Genomic DNA, 19,943 nt, shown 5'->3' on the forward strand with positions numbered 1-19,943 from the left:
AGAGTTCTAGGAATCACCTGAGTGGAGCCAGGCCTGTTTGGAGTTCTGGAAGCAGCAGCCATCACTCCTGTTTGCATAGCCCTCTATTGAAATGAAAAGCTTTCACATCTGTTTCTATGTGGCTGTCACTGCCAACCTGTGGGGTTACTAGGAAAGGGAGTCTTGTCCCCCACTGAACAGATGAGGAAGCTGAGGCTCAGGGAGGTGATGTGATTTGCTACAGGTCACACACCTATCAGTTGTGGAGCTGGGCTTGAGTCCCAGTGGTGGACTCCATGTGCAGTGTTCCCGCTACCGCATCTATCATTGAGTTTTGGAATAGATCTTAAATGTCTCAGTCTATATCACTCATACCTATAATTGTATGAACGCTCCCTTAATGATGGCAATTGATGCTGTGTCCAGTTTTTTGCTGTTATGAACAATGTGGCAGTGAGCATCCTTGTACTGTCAATGCAGCACTAGATGTATGGGATAGAATCCCACCACTGTTGTGGACAAAGTTACTAAAGCTCACTTTCTCCTTTCGTATAACAGGGGTAATAATACCATCTGTGTGAGATATTGAATAAATGAATGAATGGATGATGATAATGATGATGATGGTGGCATCTGGTCTACCTGAAAATTACATGCCTTGTTCGGTGTTCTGGTTTACACACCAGGTGGGCTTTTTTGGTTAGAGGCAGCATCTCTGTACCTAACATATGCTGGGACCCCCAACAAGATTTAACCAGTTTAGGTTCAGAACGAGGGCTCTGATGAGTTCACCTAGGTCCTGTACTCTATCTACACTTGCTCTCTTGACTATTGCTTTAAATACCACCTGTATGCTGATGACTCCCAGGTTTATATCTCTAGGTTATACCCTTTCCACTGAGTTCCAGAAGCATCCATCCATCCTATTGACTCAATCTCCAAAAAAATTCCCAATTTTTCTCCATCTCCCCTAATATAGTTCAAGCTGTCATCATCTCTCTTGCTCTCTTCCAACTTCTCTATTGAACATTTAGCTTGTTTGCTTTAACTCTCTCTGGTTTTATGGTAAATACTTTTGAAACTATACATTTTCCTCCACGTATTGCCTTAGCCTATTGTCCCAAATTTTGACGGTAGTATTTAGTTGCTTAGTTATTATAATTACTTTATTATTCCATAGATTATTTAGAAGTATATATTTAGTTTTCTTGTTCATCTCTTCCTTCTAGAATGCACACTCCATGAGGGCAGGGGCATTGCCTATTTTGTTCACTACTATATTCTCTGAACAGTGCTTGACACATGGGTAGAGCTCAATAATGGGAGAGTTCATGAATTCATTGAGAGAACTAAATGATAGACCAGTGCTGTCCAACAGAAATAGAATATCAGCTGCAAATGTGAGCTGCATATATAATTTAAAAATTTCAAGTAGCCACATTCCAAAAGTAAAAAGGAATAAACATAATTAATTTTAATAATACATTTTATTTAACTCACTATATTAAAATATTATTTCACCATGCAAAAGATATAAAATTATTAATGAGATATTTCACATTCCTTTTTCATGCAAAGTCTTTGAAAATGGAAGTGTATTCTACGTTTATAGCACATTTTAAATTCCAATTGGCCAATTTTCAGGTGTTAATAGCCACATCTGGGTATTATTATTAGACGACAAAGTTCTGGAAAAGGAAGACTTGTTCCAGGGTCCAGAAGAGGCTTTTCTCCCGTGGGCCATTTTTGTTGCAGGAAGGAATTCTGAATCAATAATGAATCTCAGATTTAAAACTAAACAGCTGTGGTGGAATTAGAATATCAGCGTTTTGTGATCCCCAGTGAAATAGTGGATCTAGGTCATGATGGTCAATGGTTGCTGACATCACAAGAAGGGAGGCCAGTTGGCATCTCCAGCCTCCTGACAGAATACAACGGCCCCTCCAAAGTAGACCTGACAACAGATCAAAATGGAATTTGAACAAATCTCTAGATTCAGCCCCAACTGACAGAATTTACAACTCAGAAAGTCTGAGGAACATGTTAAATGATACCACAGGGATGAAACAAACAAAATCCAGACTGTGGGAAATGTCAGGACAAATGACCAATTTCTTTCAACAAATGAATTGCAAGTTAAAAAAAAACAAACAAAACCCAAACAAAAACCCAAAACACAACAATAAATGAAGGGGAAACCTATAGATTTAAAAAGGCTCAAAAGACATTGAACCGGGCGCTTCCCTGGTGGCGCAGTGGTTAAGAATCCACCTGCCAATGCAGAGGACATGGGTTCCATCCCTGGTCTGGGAAGATCCCACATGCCGCGGAGCAACTAAGCCCATGTGCCACAACTACTGAGCCTGTGCTCTAGAGCCTGCGAGCCACAACTACTGACCCCGTGTGCCACAACTACTAAAGCCCGCGCACCTAGAGCCCACGCTCATCAACAGGAGAAGCCACCGCAATGAGCAGCCCACGCACCACAACAAAGAGTAGCCCCCACTAGCCACAACTAGAGAAAGCCCGCGTAGCAGTGAAGATCAAACGCAGCCAAAAAAAAAAAAAAAAGACATTGAACCAGTTGTAACGTGTAGACTTTATCAGGATCCTGATTAATAAATTATAGAAAAATATTTATGAATTCATGAAACAATAGATGATTTGACAAATACTTGATGCCATTAAGGAATTCTATTCTTATTTGCAGAGATAATGGTATTGTTACCTTGTAAAAATACTTATTTTAGAGATACATACAGAAACATTTAGGTTGAAATGATAAGATGCCTGGGATTTGCTTGGAAATAATTTGGAAGGGGTAGGTGCGGGTGGGTAAAGAAGAAGCAAGATCAGCCATGAACTACTAACTGGAGAAGTGGAGTGATGGGTATCTGGGAGTTCATGACTACAGTTCTTGCTACTTTTGTTTATGTTTGAAGTTTTCCATAATAACATGTAGAAAAAGCGAAAGTAAACAGCTGATCCGCTCTTCTCCCACGCACTTCCTGACCTCGCCGCCACCTAAGGCTGAGGCTGGCTGGACTTGAGCTGTACTCCCCGGAGCCACCAGCAGGTGGCGCCGCCGCTGCTCTGCTGGCTGCTGCTCAGAGGGCCTAGAGGCACAGGGAAGCCTCCACCCTCCGCCATCCAGAGGCTGCCGGGCTACTACTCTTCCATACAAAGCGGGATGCGGGGAGAGGGGACATGGGTCCAGCGGGGATTTGCCCTTTCCAGTGTGTGTTGCAGGACGCTTCTGACCTCCATCCTTCAGGGCTGTGGTCACTCCTGATCCAGTGGCATAGGCTGGGGGAGGGACCTTGTCCTGGCCTTCCGCCCTGACTCATTGAACCCAGTCTAGGCTCCTGAGCTCCACCTTGACCTTGGGGTCCCTATCTCTTCTCCTCTGGTCTCCCCCCAACACCTGGAGGCTGCACTCCTGCTTCCACTCTGGTCAGGGGTACCACCCGCTGCCCCACACTCCTGCTGCTGCCCATCCCCCATCTCCTCATCCCAGACTTCCCTTTCAGGGCTGGCCAGATGTCCCCTGTTTCTGGACTTACAGGTGCAAGGCGTCCATTTGGAGGCAGAACCACATCTGTAGGCTTGGCTGTGGTATTTAGCCATGGACGAGCAATGGACCAGGAGTCAGTAAACTTCGGTCCTAGCAAAGCTTCCCTTGAGTAGGTCATGCCCCCTCTAACAAAATGCTGTGGCTGAGACTGTAGAACAGTGGTTTTCTAACTTTTTAGGGGTGGAACTTGATTTCCAGAATCCCAATATGTAAAATCAGCAGGAGTGGAGCATCCTGGCTCCCTATGGGGTAGGTTTAGTCCTCCGGCCCCCGCACCCACCCCAGGGTGAAAATCACTGGGTGTCCTCACCTTGGATTCCCTACCTTTCTCACTGGCTATCAGCCCAAGAGTGCCTACAAGTTGGTCTGAGACTCTAGTCTAAAGTCCCAGCATTCCATTCATTCATCCATCCATCCAACATTTACCAAGCTTGAGCTCTAGGCGGAACCCCCAGTGAGGAAAGTTGCCCAGGATGAGGACTCTGTCTTTATGGACCCACAGCCTGGTGAGCAGACCACACAATCTGGGGAATGCCCTACAAGCAGGTGGTCCCAAATTCAGGCACACAGAGGAGAGGGTGACTGCCAGTTGAGGGAGCCAGGGCAGGCTTCTTGGAGGAGGTGACATTTGGGTGATCTTGAGGAAGCCATGTAGGGAATGAGTTGGAAGGGAGGAGGAGAGTCTGGAAGACAGTGAGACACTTTCTTTATTGATGCAGTCATCTAGAGGGGAGCCCCAAAAACGACAGGGGAGAGCGATTACTGCAGACTGTGGTTTGGGTGGAGACTGTAGATACCCCGCTTGATGCTTTGGATGAGCATTTATCCATCAGACCACCCACACAGATGAAGCAGTGAGTCACCACTCCTTAAGTGCCACTACAGCATGTCTGGAAGGAAATCCACTTCCCTCACAGAGTGAAATTGCCAATAATCAGTGTTGCTGAGAGCATGAATAGCTTCACGGGCCCCTGATGCAAGACTGAATCCTGAGTGTTCCTTCCAAGTGCTGGGGGTGCATTGGCAAGAAGGTGCCAAGATTTTAAAGCCCCCCCTTCTTAGGCAGAATGCCTCTCCATCCACAAATGGAAGCTTGCTGAGATTTTAATTAAGAACAGTGTGCATAAAACTCACTGTTCCTAAGTAAACAAATATTAAGCAAGATGCTTCGCTTTTGTGTTATGGGCTCTTAAGAGATGGGAAAAATTGGGACAGGAGAGGTGGGTGGAAGATATTGAGGGGGAAGAGGAAGAAAGACTCCGACTGAGAAGAAAATAGATTCCAGGTCAGGGAGGGAGAGAAGGCAGAAAGGCAGACATATACACTTCAAAAGAAAGAGAGGAGGAGAGGCAGATGGAAGGTTCTAGCTTCTCTGCCTAGAGCTTGCTTTCTTGCTTACTTTATATTATGTTCTCACACCTGTTAGTTAGAGAAAAACGCTTTTTTTTTTAACATCTTTATTGGAGTGTAATTGCTTTACAATGTTGTGTTAGTTTCTGCTGTACAACAAAGTGAATCAGATACATGTATACATATATCCCCATATCCCCTCCCTCTTACATCTCCCTTCCATCCTCCCTATCCCACCCCTCTAGATGGTCACAAAGCACAGAGCTGATCTCCCTGTGCGATGCAGCTGCTTCCCACTAGCTATGTATTTTACATTTGGTAAAAAGAAACGAAATTATTTGTAGTGAGGTGGATGGACCTAGAGTCTGTCATACAGAGTGAAGTAAGTCAGAAAGAGAAAAACAGATACCGTATGCTAACGCATATATATGGAATCTAGAGAAAAATGCCTTTGTCAACTCCGTTTTCCCTTGGGCTTTGTAGCAGGCTCATTGATGATTTGCTCACACCCATTTGGCAGTCACCACCCCTGACTCTGTTGAGGGTCTCCTGCTGCAGGCACCACCAGTCTCCACTCGAGGGCTATCTCTCATCCCTGGGTGTGTGGGCAGGCTGGAAATACTGGTGAGTTAATGCCCCTGGGAGCAGGCTTGGCAGATGGGAGTTGGAGAATGACTGCCCAACTCCCTTTCCCCATGGGTGGGTCAGTTCAGAAGTGAGTCTACACCGTCTCCCAGAGTCCCCAGCAGGATCGAGCTCTAGTCGCCCACAGTGCTAAGTGGACCAATAACATGCTATTAATTGGACCAATAACATGCTATTAATTGGCTTCCATCTCTTCTCTGTCTTTCCTCCTCCCTCCCCTGCTGGTGCTTCCTGAGGTCACCTCCCAAATAAATTACGTGTACTCGAACCCTTGTCTCAAGATTTGCTTCTGGAGGAACCGGACTCTAAAAAGGCTTTATATATAAAACATTGATTTTAAGGATCTCATTATCCCTCCAGAATTAGACCAAGCCTGTCTGAGATGTGGAGTGACTAATATCCTTTTATTGTCAAGGTTTTGAATTGAGGGCTTATTTTCTTATTGCATTTAAAAAATATATTTATTTGGTTGTACCGTGTCTTAGTTGCGGCTCGAGGGCTCCTTAGTTGCGGCACACGGGCTCTTTGGTTGTGGCATGGGAACTCTTGGTTGTGGCATGCATGTGGGATCTGGTTCCCTGACCAGGGATTGAACCCAGGCCCCCTGCATTGGAAGTGCAGTCTTAACCACTGCACCACCAGGGAAGTCCCTCTTATTGCATTTGGAAGGTCTTTTGTTGCAGAAGGACAGTTTATTTTATTTTATTTTTTATTTTTTGGCCACGCTGCGTGGCACATGGGAATGTTAGTTCCCCAACCAGGGATCGAACCCGTGCCCCTTGCATTGGAAGTGCAGAGTCTTAACCACTGCCCTGCCAGGGAAGTCCCCATGGACAGTTTAAAAAGTTACTCTGAGACTGTTTAGTCAATTTGGGCTGCTATAACAAAGTACCATAGACTGAGTGGCTTGTAAACAACAAAAATTTATTTCTCATGTTTCCAGGAGGCTGGAATTCTGAGAGATTAGGGTGCCAGCTCATCGGGTTCTGGTGAGGACCGTCTTCCAGGTGGCAAAGTGCCATCTTCTTGTTGTATCCTCACCTAGTAGAGAAAGAGCTAGCTAGCAATCTGGCCTCTTCTTACAAGGGCACTAATCCTACTCATGAGATCTCCACCCTTATGACCTTCTCACCTCACAAAGGCCCTCCCCTAATCCCCCATCACATTGGGATTAGGGTTTCAACATATGAATTTGGGAGCAGGGACACAAACATTCAGTCCATAACAGCAACCTTAGAGCTAACGATCAGTTTACTAGAAAATACCTGATGTTTCCGTTTCCAATCCCCAGATTACATCTGGAAGCAACCCTCGAGGTCACCTGGGAAGAGGTTCGATAGGGATAAGTGTACAAATATTCAGCTATTTTCATCAGTCACTCATTCTTTCATCTATGAAGTAAGTTTTTGTTGAGCAAGCACGTGTCATGTGCCAGGCATCCCTGCCCCATGAACTTGCTGTTCTGGGTAGCTTGAAATTGGATTTCATTCTTTTTTAAAAAAAATTTCCTGCTGCCTCCTACCCCCCTGAAATTGGATTTCTCATGGGGTTTCAGTTCACCTGACTCTTCATTCAATATTTACTGAGCACTTCCCTGTGCCTAACACTGTACTAGGTCCTGGGCAAACAAAAATGGATAAGGCAGGGACGGTATTTCCTGGAATCCTGGAAGCCAGAGGCTGAGATGGATATAAAACCATGGTGGGCATGTTTCTGTGATAGATGCACCTACAGAGTCAATGGGGGCATGAAGGAGAGAGGTGTTCATTCTACCTTGGGGCCTGGGAATGGTCAGGAAGTCTTCCTGGAGGAGGAGACCCACGAGCAGAGCCTGGAGCATTTTGGGGAGAGCAAAGGGTGCAGAGCAGTGGCAGCACTGGCCAGACTGGGAACTGCAAATGGTGTAGTGAGGCTGCAGCCCAAGTGGAGAGAGTACGGGGCCAGTTTGTTGAGGGTGGAAGAGTCTTTGGTTTTAAGATCTGGGCTGTGGTGGGAAGCAGCACTGCCCGGCGGTTAGGGCACAAGCTCTGCCTGTGGATAGAGCAACATTCCCATCTCAGCTCTGCCGCTTGCTTACTCGGTGGCCTTGGGCAAGTGGATAGACTCTCTGAGCCTCAGTTTACTCCTCAGTATTGTATTGGGATAGAAGACCTCCTGCATAGAGTCAGCGTGAGGATTAAATGAGACACCTAGCACAGCACCGAGGACGTAGCAAGTGCTAATAAAAGGAAATTATTTGTTAATGATTTGCACCAAGACGTCCTGGCTGGGTTTAAGAGGAATTTGTGTCTAAAGAATTGAGAGCCCCTCACTGGTATACATTTGCGTCAACCGATGACCTGGGACTGAGGAACATCTTTGTAAAAGAGACTTGACAGTGCCCCGGGCAGTGAGTAACAGGAAGTGGACTAAACTGAGACAAAGGGGCACCCCCTAAATGTGGCCCTCTGTGCCCCCATAGGTGGGGAAGTTGCATCATTTCCATCATCAGCATGACCTCAGTGGTTCCAGGAATTTATCCTTTGACATCTCTGGTAGAGTCCCTGTCATCTCACTGAAGGACCCAGCGCCTCCCTGCCACCGCCCCCAGCCCCGGCACTGGGGAGTCACCAGCACTTTGCATTTGGGGAATGGTGTCTGTCTGGTGAGTGTGGGGACAGGCAGGACCTAGTGGCAGCACTCCAAACTTCTCACTCGCTGCAAGGCCCACGTCTCACCCTTTTCAGAAGCATGTGCAGAGATGTTCACGGAGAAGTTGGAGACCTCCCAACTGCCCACCCGTCCTGGTGTCGCTCTGCAAATGGGACTGGCAGATGGTTGGGGAGACCCAATCTGCAGAGGGCCTGGAACATGCCTCTGCTTTAACAGCCTGGGGACACCCCAACCCCATGAAGATTCCTTGGATCTGGGAGATGGGAGGGACCGGAGAGAGGGAGAGCTAGGACAGCCATAATTTGTGTAGATGGGGAAACTGAGGCTCAGAGAGGCGAAGGGAGTAGCTCAGAGTCTCACAGCAGGGTCAGTGGAGAGGCAGGCTTTTGTCTCCTTGGTCTATTCTCTCCATGCCCCTCACAGCCACTTTTCCCCCTCACCTAAGAGATCTGCCAGCCAAATGGTATTGCCAGGATCAACCAGAAGCCCTGTCACTCACCTCAGCTGCGTGCTCCTAGTTCTGCCTCCAGAGAACAACTGTGCTCTCCTTCAGCATTTGTCCATCCATCCATCCATCCATCCATCCATCTAGTAAAAAAGCAATGATGCTGTCTCTGCCTCAGAGACTTTTTGTTGTTGGCTATACAAAGGTGAATATTGGGGGCGGGGGTGAATCTGGGCTCACCATTGAAGCAGGGAGGGTCTGGAGTCACAGCTGTTCCAGTAACTATTTCTCCTCTGAGTTCTCCATAACTCCTGCATTTCCTCAGTTATTGAACCACTCGCCACCCTTTAGTAACTTGCAGTCTCTTTGACTCATAATCTTTTCTCTTTATCCTTCCCATGTGAAATTTTGCTCTCTGTCTGAGGTATTGTTGCTGGGCATGATGGGGAGATCAAGGATAACTTTTGGGGCCAAGAGGTCTGGTACAGGGAAGATCAGAGTCATCTTCAGAAGCCACAGGCCATGGAGAAGATGGGACGGAACCCGGGATGCTAAACATCCTACAGTGAACAAAACAGTCCCCCGCAACAGAGAATTATCCAACCCCAAATGGCAGTAGTGCCGAGGTTGAGAAACCCTGTTCTAAAATAAGGCTCTGGTCCTAGCTTTACTTTGCAGCCATGCTACCCTGGCAAAGTCACTTCATTTTTCTGAGCCTCATGGTCATGCAGAATTAATTCCAAGAATCTTTGTAGCTCTAACATTCAACCACTTTGGTCAACAGATGTTTATTATGGACCAACTACGTGCAAAACATGGTGGCATTTTCCATGCAAAGCACCTCTCCTAGGGGAGATGGCCCACTTGGCAAACACTTTGAAAAGATGGTTGGGTTTTATATCGTAACGTGTAACCATTGCTTTTACAACCCTACATAAATAGTACTGTGTTTCCTTCCCTGCCCTTGGTGGAATTTAGAAAAATGATGCCACAACACCATAGCTTTTAATTTTTGTTTATATGTCATAAATACATGCACTAATGAGGGCTTTTGGGGCACAAGCTTGCTAATTGGTGATGGTAACTACGGGCATATGTGCAAACCACCGTAATCAAATTTTTCACACTTGGTTAATTGAAGGCAACCTTTTGTTTGAAAATTAATAAAATATTTATTGCAATTAGTACTGGTCTACAATATATTGTTAATTAACAGTAGCTCTCAGTGACTAGCTGATTGAGGTAGAAAGTGCAGAGGAACCTGCAGGAATAGAACAGACGAGAGTCTTCCTCGGCCAAAAGTTTGGCTGTTGTCCTTGGTTTCTAAGCAGTTGTTGTATGAAAATTGACATCTCAGGTAGGGTGACCAACTCATCCCAGTTTGCTAGGGATTTTCCTGGTTTTAACGCTGAAAGTTCCGTGTCCCTGGAAGCCCCTCATTCCTGCGCAGCCCGTAACAGTTGTCTAAAGACATAAGTTCTTGACATGAGGACCTGATTGTAGGGCACCTCTCAACATGGGAACTGGCCTCTCTCAGAGCCAGCGAGGGAGAAAGTGAGAGAGAAAGCCAGCAAGCTGGAAGTCTCAGTTGTTTTGTAACCTAATCTCAGAAGTGATATCCCAGCACTTTTACTAGAAGTGATATCCCAGCACTTTTACTCAATTTTACTAATTGAGTCCCTAGGTTCAGCCCACCTTCAAGGGGAGGGGATCACACAAAGGCATGAATACCAGGAGGTAGGATCCTCCAGGGCCATCTTGGAAGCTGCCTATCACACTGCCACAGGGCAAGTTTGCTGATTTATCCACAAGATCCCGTTTCTACTGATAAAAGCTTCTTCTGGGGGCTTTCCTGGTTTTAGTCCTGAAAGTTCTGCTTCCTGGGAAAGCCTTCAGTCCCAGGCAAACCAGGACGGTTGGTCACCCCAGCATGAACAAAGTCTGCTACCTGGGTGCAATTGAATCAGGAAACAATGACATGCTAAAACCTCATGAGCTCTTATGAGATTGTATACCTGGGTCCAAAATACTAACAGCCGAGATGCAAGATGGAGTGGCTTAGCATCACTTGCAGAAAATAAATCAGGGGCTTTAGTTTGTTCTGAGCTCAATTAGTGTCACGGTTTGATGTGGCCCTTTATAAAAAGTGAATGCAACAGAAGCATTAATGAAAGCATTGCTAAAGGGACAGAATCACAACAGTAGGCAAAAGCTAGGACCATCAGATGATCCCTTGTCAAAATCTGGAAGGACTTTGCACTGATTTGAAAGGATAAAGCAGGATTAGACAAAAATCTCAGTATGTGGAAAGAAAGAGCAAAGAGATGGTACTAGTTGTCACAGGCAGGCGAAGGGACAAAGGGCACAGGAGTCTAATATTACATACAAATTCTTCAGTTTATTAAGAAAAGATGTTCTTGGGGTGAATGTCTGAGACCCACCAGGAGCATCCATGTTGCTATGGCGATGCAGTTGGTCTACCAGAGGGAGGGTGGGCTACTCTCTGCAGTTGTGCACTGAAGGGGTTCCTGGGACAGAGGTGGACACAGGCCTTTTAAGTGTTTTGTTTTTTTCCGGTGTGACTTTTCCAGATGTCAGTGCCTTGGGAAGTGAATCTCAAATCTGAGTGTGCATGAGAATCTGCTGGAAGACTTGTTAGAACAGATAGCTGAGCTCCACCCCCAGAGTTTCTGAGTCAGCAGGTCTGGGGTGGGGCCCAAGAATTTGCATTTCTAATAAGGTACTGGGTGATGCTGATGCTTCTGGCCCAGGAACAACTGCCCTAGGACAATGACCCCAAAGTGAACTTGCAGTTATATTAAAGGAAATTGAAACTTATCTTGTCAACTCACATGCATAATTTTCTCCTAATTCTGTCCTCTCCACTGCAGAATCACTGGATGTGTGTGTGTGTGGCCCTCTGAGTTTATCTCCATTCTGCCATCTCATAGCGAAAAGGCCCCCTATTAAAGTCGTCTAATTGTCAGGCTTTTCCCACCAACCTCATATTCTGATGCTGACATAATGTTAGACATAATTTTTGCTTCTGTATGATGTCTGGCATCTCTTCATCAGAACTCCCTAATAGGAGAAATATGCATTATGGGTCTTTCCTCTCCCTAAACCCTGGCTGTACACTACAACTCCTCGGGATTTAAAAATCCCAAAGTTGACCCTCCACCCAAATGAATTAAATCAGGACCTCTGGCGGGGAGGGGGTGGGGAAAGGAAGGGGCATCACCAGTTTAAAAAAAAAACTTTCCTAGGTGATTATCATGATACTATAAAACCAGGGCTGTGAATACAGCCTCAGGCTGAGAATACGTTCTCAGAGGTGGTTACAGGTCCCATTCAGAGATAATTCTAGACCAGAATCTTGGCTACACTTAGAATCACCTGGGGAGCTTTTATTTTATTTTATTTTTTCATATTTTAAAAACTTTATTCTCTTCTAAAAAGTCATTTATACAGTTTTTAAATATTATTATATTTTATATAAAGCTTTTACCTAGTATTTAAATTAGATTATTTGTTTACTATTGAGTTTTTTTTCTTTCTTTCTTTTTATTTATTTATTTATTTTTTAGTTGTGTCGCGTCTCAGTTGCGGCATGCGGGATCTTTGTTGCGGCACACGGGCTTCTCCCTAGCTGTGACATGCGGGTTCTTTTCTCTCTCTAGTTGTGGCGTGCGGGCTCCAGAGCACATGGGCTCTGTAGTTGTGGCCCACGGGTGTAGTTGCCCCGCGACAGGTGGGATCTTAATTCTCGGACAAGGGATCAAACCTGCGTCGCCTGCATTGGAAGGCGGATTCTTTACCACTGGACCACCAGGGAAGACCCTACAATCAGTTTTTAATACAACAAAAGATTTTGACCTCTAATACACCTTATAAAGTGGTTTCCTGTGGTAACAGAAATAATATATAAGATATTCAAAAGATATGACTTTCCTTAAGGTAAGGAACATATTCAATTTTTTTTAATATAGAGGTATATTTCACTTATTTAGTTTGCCTCAATCTATTAATAATAATTTGACCCCTACACTTAAAGGATTTCCTAGTGGTTAATTTCCAAAGTGATATGAGTTCTGGACTTTTACAAAACATTTTAAGACATATAGTAAATGTATACTTGTGTTCTGAAGTGTATTAGTATAGTATAAAGATTCAATTCATATTTTTCAGTATTTACCACTTAAGACAAACAATACTACCACAAAAATAGAACTAGACACAACTGGAATAATAAATGGGCAAATGAAATTTAAGTAAAATAGAAAATATAATCAAATGTAGAAGAAAATTGAATAAATGGGGCTTTTAAAACTCACAATTCAGGCACCACTCCAGACCAATTAACTCAGACTCTCAAGGGATAGGAATCCATGCATCAGTATTTTTTAATATTCCCCAGTGACTCCAGTGTGACGCCAAGGCTGGGAATTGCTGGCCTAGAAGTATCTCTGCATAGGACCTGTCACTGTTTCAGGCTCTGGCAGGGGATGTTAAATGCTTGGCTTAGAGCACAGGAACTATTACGTCTTAGCCCAGCATCAAGGGGCCTCACCTCTGAGCTCAGAGACACCAGCACAGCCGAGCAGTGCCTGCTTCTTAGAAGTCTGGAGCTTCTTTCAGCTTTCAGAAACTGAAAAGCTGCTTTTCAGCTTTCTGGAGCCCTTGCTCCAAGCTTCTAAGTTTTAATAGTACCAACTTCGTCCCTTGTTTCTCCAGTTGTCAGGGTGATAGCTGCTCCCTGGAATTGCTACTTATAGAATATTTTAGTGTTCTCTTTTTGCGTTTTCAGTACCTAGTTAACACATTTATGCCCAGTTGACAGTTATTTACATTGAATTATTTCTATTAAAGTAACTGGTTTTTGTCTCCTGACCAGAGCCTGACTGATACACTGAAATCTGTAGAAGAAGGAAATCTGGAACTGATGTAGGGATAATTTGTGTTCTAGGACAGTAAGAAAGAGAACAAATGTAACAGATACAATATTCAAAAAGGAAATAGAAGAAAACATTGCCAAAGTGAAGGGAGATAGCTCAAAAAGGGTTACCAAGTGAATCTAATGGGGATACAAAAAACTAATAGTGAGACATATGCTCTGATGAAACCATTATATTTCAAGGATAAAGAACAACTCTGATGAAAATTCAGGCAGAAGAAGCCAGTTGTCCTCAAAGAAAGTAAAAATCAGATGGCTTCAGCTTTTCAACTCTGACATTAGATTCTAGAAGAAAATGAAGCAATGAAGACATTTGAGGGGAAAGGATGGGATCCATATATATATATGATATATCAATATTATATATCATTCATATATTCTTCTTGTGAGAAAGGGAGTGCTAAGAAAATACTGGAAGAAGTGCTTCAGTCAACCAAGAGATGAATCAAAACAAAGAACTCATGAGAAAAGCATCTAGCATTGCTGGAAAGGAAATCTATTGGATGGTGGTGTGCTTTGTAACTATTTATATATAAAATTAAATTTAAAAAACCATGGAAAAATTATAAAACAGAAGGGAGTTATTATAATTCTTAAAAAATATACATAGCAAAATAACCTCATAATTTTACTATAAAAGACTGAGACAAATTCCCAGCGCCCACACCCACAGGGGTGTGGAGAGAGTGAGGAAGTATAAGGGAACTGATTTTCTTGTCTTTCACAAGGGGAGTCAACTGCTACTTTTTAATTTCTGAATTTTATAACTTTAGAGATGTAAATTAAAGCATGTTATTTAAAGATATGAAAATAATCACCAATAGAACTGAAAATATTCTGTTTACCAAATTAGCAGAAGGTAGGAAAAATTAGAAAATAAGTGTTTTAGTCTGTTTTGGCTGCTATAATAAAATACCACAGACTGAGTGGCTTATACACAACAGAAATTTATTTTTCACAGTTCTGGAGGCTGGAAGTTCAAGATCAGGGTGCCAGCAGGGTTCATTTCTGGTGAGGCCCTCTTCTGGGTTGCAGACTGTTTAATTCTTGCTGTGTCCTCACATGGTGGAAGGGGTGAGGGAGATCTCTGGGGTCTCTTTTATAAGGGCACTGATCCCATCATGAGGACTCCACCCTCATGACCTAAGCACCTCCCAAAGGCCCCACCTCCTAATACTATTACTTTGGGCATTAGAATTTCAACCTATGAATTTTGGGGGGACACAAACATTCATACCATAGCAAACTAAAAACATTCTGTTTACCAAATTAGCAAGGTAGGAAAAATAAGAAAAGAGATAGAACAGAAGCATATAAAATATAAAACAAGAAAATGGAATTGAGACCAAAGATCTCTGTTATGAAAGTATGTATAAATTAAAAAAAAAAATCTAGTAAAAGAAAATGACTTTTAGATTAGGACGTTCCCTAAAATAAAATTATTAAGGTAGAATAGTCACAAATACACCAGCCAGATGCAAACAAAAAGAAGGCAGGGGTCACAACGCTGCTCTCAGAGGAAGGGGAATTCAAGGTAGATATTATTAAATGAGACCAAGAAGGTCACTTAACAGACTGATGGAGTTTAATCTACAACCTTGATGTAATAATTGTGAATGTAATGTAGCTTATAAATATATGTAGAAAAATATTGGACATGCAATGAGAAATCGACAGAAAAGCAGTTAGTGAGAAACTTGAAAGTATTCTTTTGATTCTTGACAGATCGTATTGACACAAATATAAATTAGACTATAGAGAGGATTTAAGTAACAGAATCGCTTGAATGATGTACATGAAGACCAAAGCCCTACCTCCCTCGGGTTCTGGAAGGACGATTCAAGGGTCTTCTTCTGGTCTTCTTCCCAGGTTCCTAATTGCCCGTTATAAACTCGGTCCTGGGGTGAAAGGGAACAGATCAACAGATGGTGGGAAAGGCAGGGTTTGGAATCCCTCAGACCTGGGCTTCAGACTCAGCACCACGACTAATGGCTGTGCAACCTTGGACTAGACACTTCACCGCTCTAAGCCTCAGTCTCTTCAGCTAAAGAAATCTGTAATAGTTCCTTCTCTTATAGAGTTCTGGTAAAAATTAAACAAAGCCCTCTCTAGGGAACGAGCAGTGCTTGACCATATCGAATAAGCAATACATGTGTTCTTGCAGGATGATCAACAGCTGGCATGGTGTGAACTTGATTATGTAATTGTCACAGAGCTACACATCCGTATGTGTGTGGCGGGGTTTCTCAGCCTCGGCATCACTAACACTTGGGCTGGATTGTTCTTTCTGGGTGGGGGCTGTCCTATGTGCCCTGTAGGATATTTAATAGCATCTCCGGCTTCTACCCCCTAAACGCCAGTAGCACCCCATCCCAGTTGTGACAACCAACTATGTCTCCAGACATTGCCAAATGTCCCCTGAAGGACAAAACTGCTCTCAGTTGAGAACCACTGGAATAGAGAGAGATGTGGAATGCCCTCCAAAATGGGTGATTTTTGTCTCTGGGTGGTGAGATTTGGGGGAACTTTTTTCATTAGCCTGTTCTGCATTGTTGAATGCAGAATCTACAAAGTACGTACAATAAGGTAGTGAATAAAGCACAAATGTTCAGTGTTTTATTTTATTATTATTTATTTTGTGAAACCAGAGACCAAGCAGCAACCCCTTCTGTTCTCTACCATGGCCCCTGATCACCAGGAGATAGTCAAACCTCTTATGTGTGTGACTAGTTGGCATGTAGTAAGAGTGCAATCAATGTGGGTTTTCTGTCCCTCCTTCAGCTCTACTCTAGGAGAGAAGAGGTGATTAGTGCAAAGTCTCCTTCCCCAGGGCCAACAGAATGGAGCGGTCTTTGTGCAAAGGCATTAACAACTTCATGATTTTATTTCAAATGAGCAGACATGCAAGTTGTTGACAAAAATCTACCAAAGACGCATGCATCAGGCAATAATCCACCTGAGCTGCTATGCTTGTGGCAAAAATCTCAAAGACCCCAAAAGCGTAGCATCATCATGTTTACACATCACAGCCTTGAAATGAACATGAAATGTGCTATTGAGACTGATTTCTCCATTATCCTGTCGCGTTCTGATTTTTAAAAGAGATCAAAATTCCATTTTTCCTGAAGAAAGGGAGCGGAGATTCACAGATTTCATTACCAATTTAAAACAAATTGAGCAAAAAATTTGGGGGAACGTTTTTTCATACACAGCAAGGCCTCCTTTTAAAACCAGCAAACATCTGTGCACTTAAGTACCTTCTGTTAGGGTCTAAGGAAGTCAGTTTCTGGAATATGTGTGAGTTCATTGACTTGCCTCACTTTCAAAAACTGAATAAGAGATGAAGAAATCACTTTTTATTTTTAAAAAAAGTGGGAAAAATGATACATCTGCCAAGAAAGTTTGGATGGGGCATTCAAATCTTACAATAAACAGATGCAGAACACAGCCCTGGGCTGGAACTGGGCCAGACACTGGGGCAGCTTTTGGGTTTTCTGTTCTGAGTTTTTATTTATTAATTTAAAAATCACATCTCGTGCTCTTTTTCTAAGTATAAAAAATATTTGTTCATGATAGAGTTCTGCTCTCAAATAACAGTAGCCACTGGGCATGTGAGGCTATTTAGATTTAAATTTCAATTAATAAAATCAAATAAAAAATTCAGGTCCTAAGTCATATCATGCATAACACATTTCAAGTGTCAATAGCTGCTCACTACCATATTGGACAGCGCTACTCTAGAGAATTTGGAAAATAAAGACGCAGGAAGAGAAAGGATTTAAAGCACCTTATCCCCGAAATGTGATGGATTTCCTCTTGATCTTTTTTCTAGTACTTTCCATGTGAAATTTAAAAAGTTGTTTTAATTGGGCTATCTATATGTATACTAAGTAAATTCTTTGTATAGCTCACTTTCCACCTAACATTTTATCATGAGACGTTGCCCATCATAAAATATGTTCTTTGAAAACATGATTTATAAAATTTTCTGCTTGGAAGGATAATTCTTATTGTAGGAAATTGGAGTAAAAGAGAAAGCAAAGTTCCTCCTGAAATGTCCCCACTCAGAGATAAAAATCTTCAACCTTTTGGTGAGCATTCTTTCAGATATTTCTTTGGGCATACATACACAGATGGGTATATAAATAGTCAGCTTTATTAGGGATATTTCTATGTCTGTGCATATAGAGATACATTATCCCTTTTATTGGCTACAGATTATCTCAAGGCACAGATGTTATGTTTGACTCTCGTTGCTTCATCTGATAAATACTTCCCCTCTTCTGCAGAGTTCTCCCCTTTCTTCTGAAAACCTTTTTCTTCTTTTTTGTCCTTCTCTCCTTTCTCTCTTTCCTCCCCGCCACTCCTCCTTCCTCCCATCTGTGTTTTCTGGGCCAGGCCCTCTGCTAGTGTAAGGGACAGAGCAGTGAAGAAAATAGTTCCTGTTCTCAAGGAGTTTGCATCCTAGCAGGGGAGGCAGAAAAGATAATGGACCCAGGAAAGAAATACTAATAAGTGACAGTCCAGTTACAGATTAGGGGAAGTGCCAGGAAGGAGGAGCCTGGGTGACTGAAGCTTGGGACCTAAGTCCATCTGGATGGATTCAGTCCTCTTGCTCCCACCTGCTTCCTGGGTGGCCCTGGGCAGTGGAGAAGGTAGGTGGCTGCCCCGGGAGAGGAAGAAAGCAGAGTGAAGTGACGGCCGATGGGGATGGGGTGGTCGAGGCCACTGGTCCTGGTCCAGATGCTGACATTGCTCTAGTGGTTCTCACTTGGGGGTGATCTTGTCCTCCTGGAGGACAATGGACAACGTATGGAGACATTTTTGGTTGTCACTACTGGGGCAGGGTTGGGGGGGAACGTGCCACTGGCATCTAATGGGTAGAGGCCAGGGATGCTGCTAAACATCCTACGATGTAAAGACAGTCTTCCCAATAAGGAATTAATCCAGCTTAAAATGTCAGTAGTGCTGAGGTTGAGAAACCCGGCTCTAGAAGGTGCCAGTGCTACCGGCCCGGCTCCGTGGACTCTTTAATCAATAGAAATCGATAAGAGAGGCCAGACGCGAAATTCAGGCAAGGCTTCATTGGGACTCAGGCTGCAGCACGGGGGAGTGAAAATAAGAAACAGGTGTCCTTGCTCGTTCTCTGAGGAGGGCGGGCTGGTTCGTTCATTGGGGTGAGGGTAGAGGCAGATTGGTGGGTCAGGCCGGAGGGGTGGCTTAGGAGGTCTGCTTGCCCCCTGGGTGGTGCTGTGTGCAGGGCTCATGTGCAGTACTTTGCTTGTGCTCCCAGCTCCTCAGACATGGCAGTTGTTTTGTGGCCTTTTTGTATCCTATTATTCATAATTGCCCCGACTGCAATTCAATTTTTGGTCCCTTTAGCAGTATCATTTATGCTGGAGGTTGGGCTGGGCTATACATCCAGGTCTGTCTGTTAAACAACCCTGGGGCTGAGCCTGATGGGATGCAGGTGTCAGAGATGCTGCACTGTGGGTGCTCCTGGTGCTGATGTCAGGCTTTGTTGCGAGCCTGTCCTGGGAGGTTCCAGCTGCCTTGCCTGGGGAGGGGGACCTGGGGGAAGTGCTCTGGGCTCCTGGCCCCATAGGCTGGACTGCATGTCTGTGGGAGGTGAGTGGGTGCTAGAGATTCCAGGTCCTTGTCCAGTGTCTGGTCCAGCTCTTACCTGGTGCTGAGGGCCAGTCTGAAGGCCAAGAGGAACGGTGGTGGCCTTACTTCGTTTCTGTTTGCATTAATATGAATTTGTATAAAGGCGAGGCTTGTGAACCAGGCAGTCGTGGGTTCAAATCCTGACTCTGCCACAGCCCACTGGGTAACCTCGGGCAGTTGATTTGACTTTTTGAGCACTTGTTTCCTCCTTGGCAGGGGAGCTGGGAGGCTTGAATAAGATTAGGCGTGTGACAGTGCTATCTATAAACTGTAAAGTACTATCCCCATGTGAAGTCGAATAAATAAGGACCCTTGAAAAGGAGACAGAAATTCCCCAGGAAGTTTTTGAGCCATGGAGGCTGACCAGAAACAGCCTGGGAGGGGGATGCAAAAGATGCTCTGGATTTGAAATGTCACCAGAGCAGGCTCTGCCTGTGATATTTCCGCGCTGACTGCCCGAGGTTGAGTCACAAAGAGAACAGCTGGGAGAACTCGGGGACTTCACACTTCTACTCCCAGCACTCCGCAGAAGGGCAGCGGAAGTTGGAGGTGGAATTTGAAGGAAGAGTCCTTCAGAGCAGTGTTCTGTCTCACATGCAGCTCCTTCCACACCACCAGATCCCAACGGCTGGAGGGGCTGGAGGCAGTGACCGCGGGCTGTCCACTTGGGAGCCGGG

This window comes from Eubalaena glacialis, chromosome 13 (genome assembly GCF_028564815.1).
Source record: "Eubalaena glacialis isolate mEubGla1 chromosome 13, mEubGla1.1.hap2.+ XY, whole genome shotgun sequence".
Classification (NCBI taxonomy): domain Eukaryota; kingdom Metazoa; phylum Chordata; class Mammalia; order Artiodactyla; family Balaenidae; genus Eubalaena; species Eubalaena glacialis.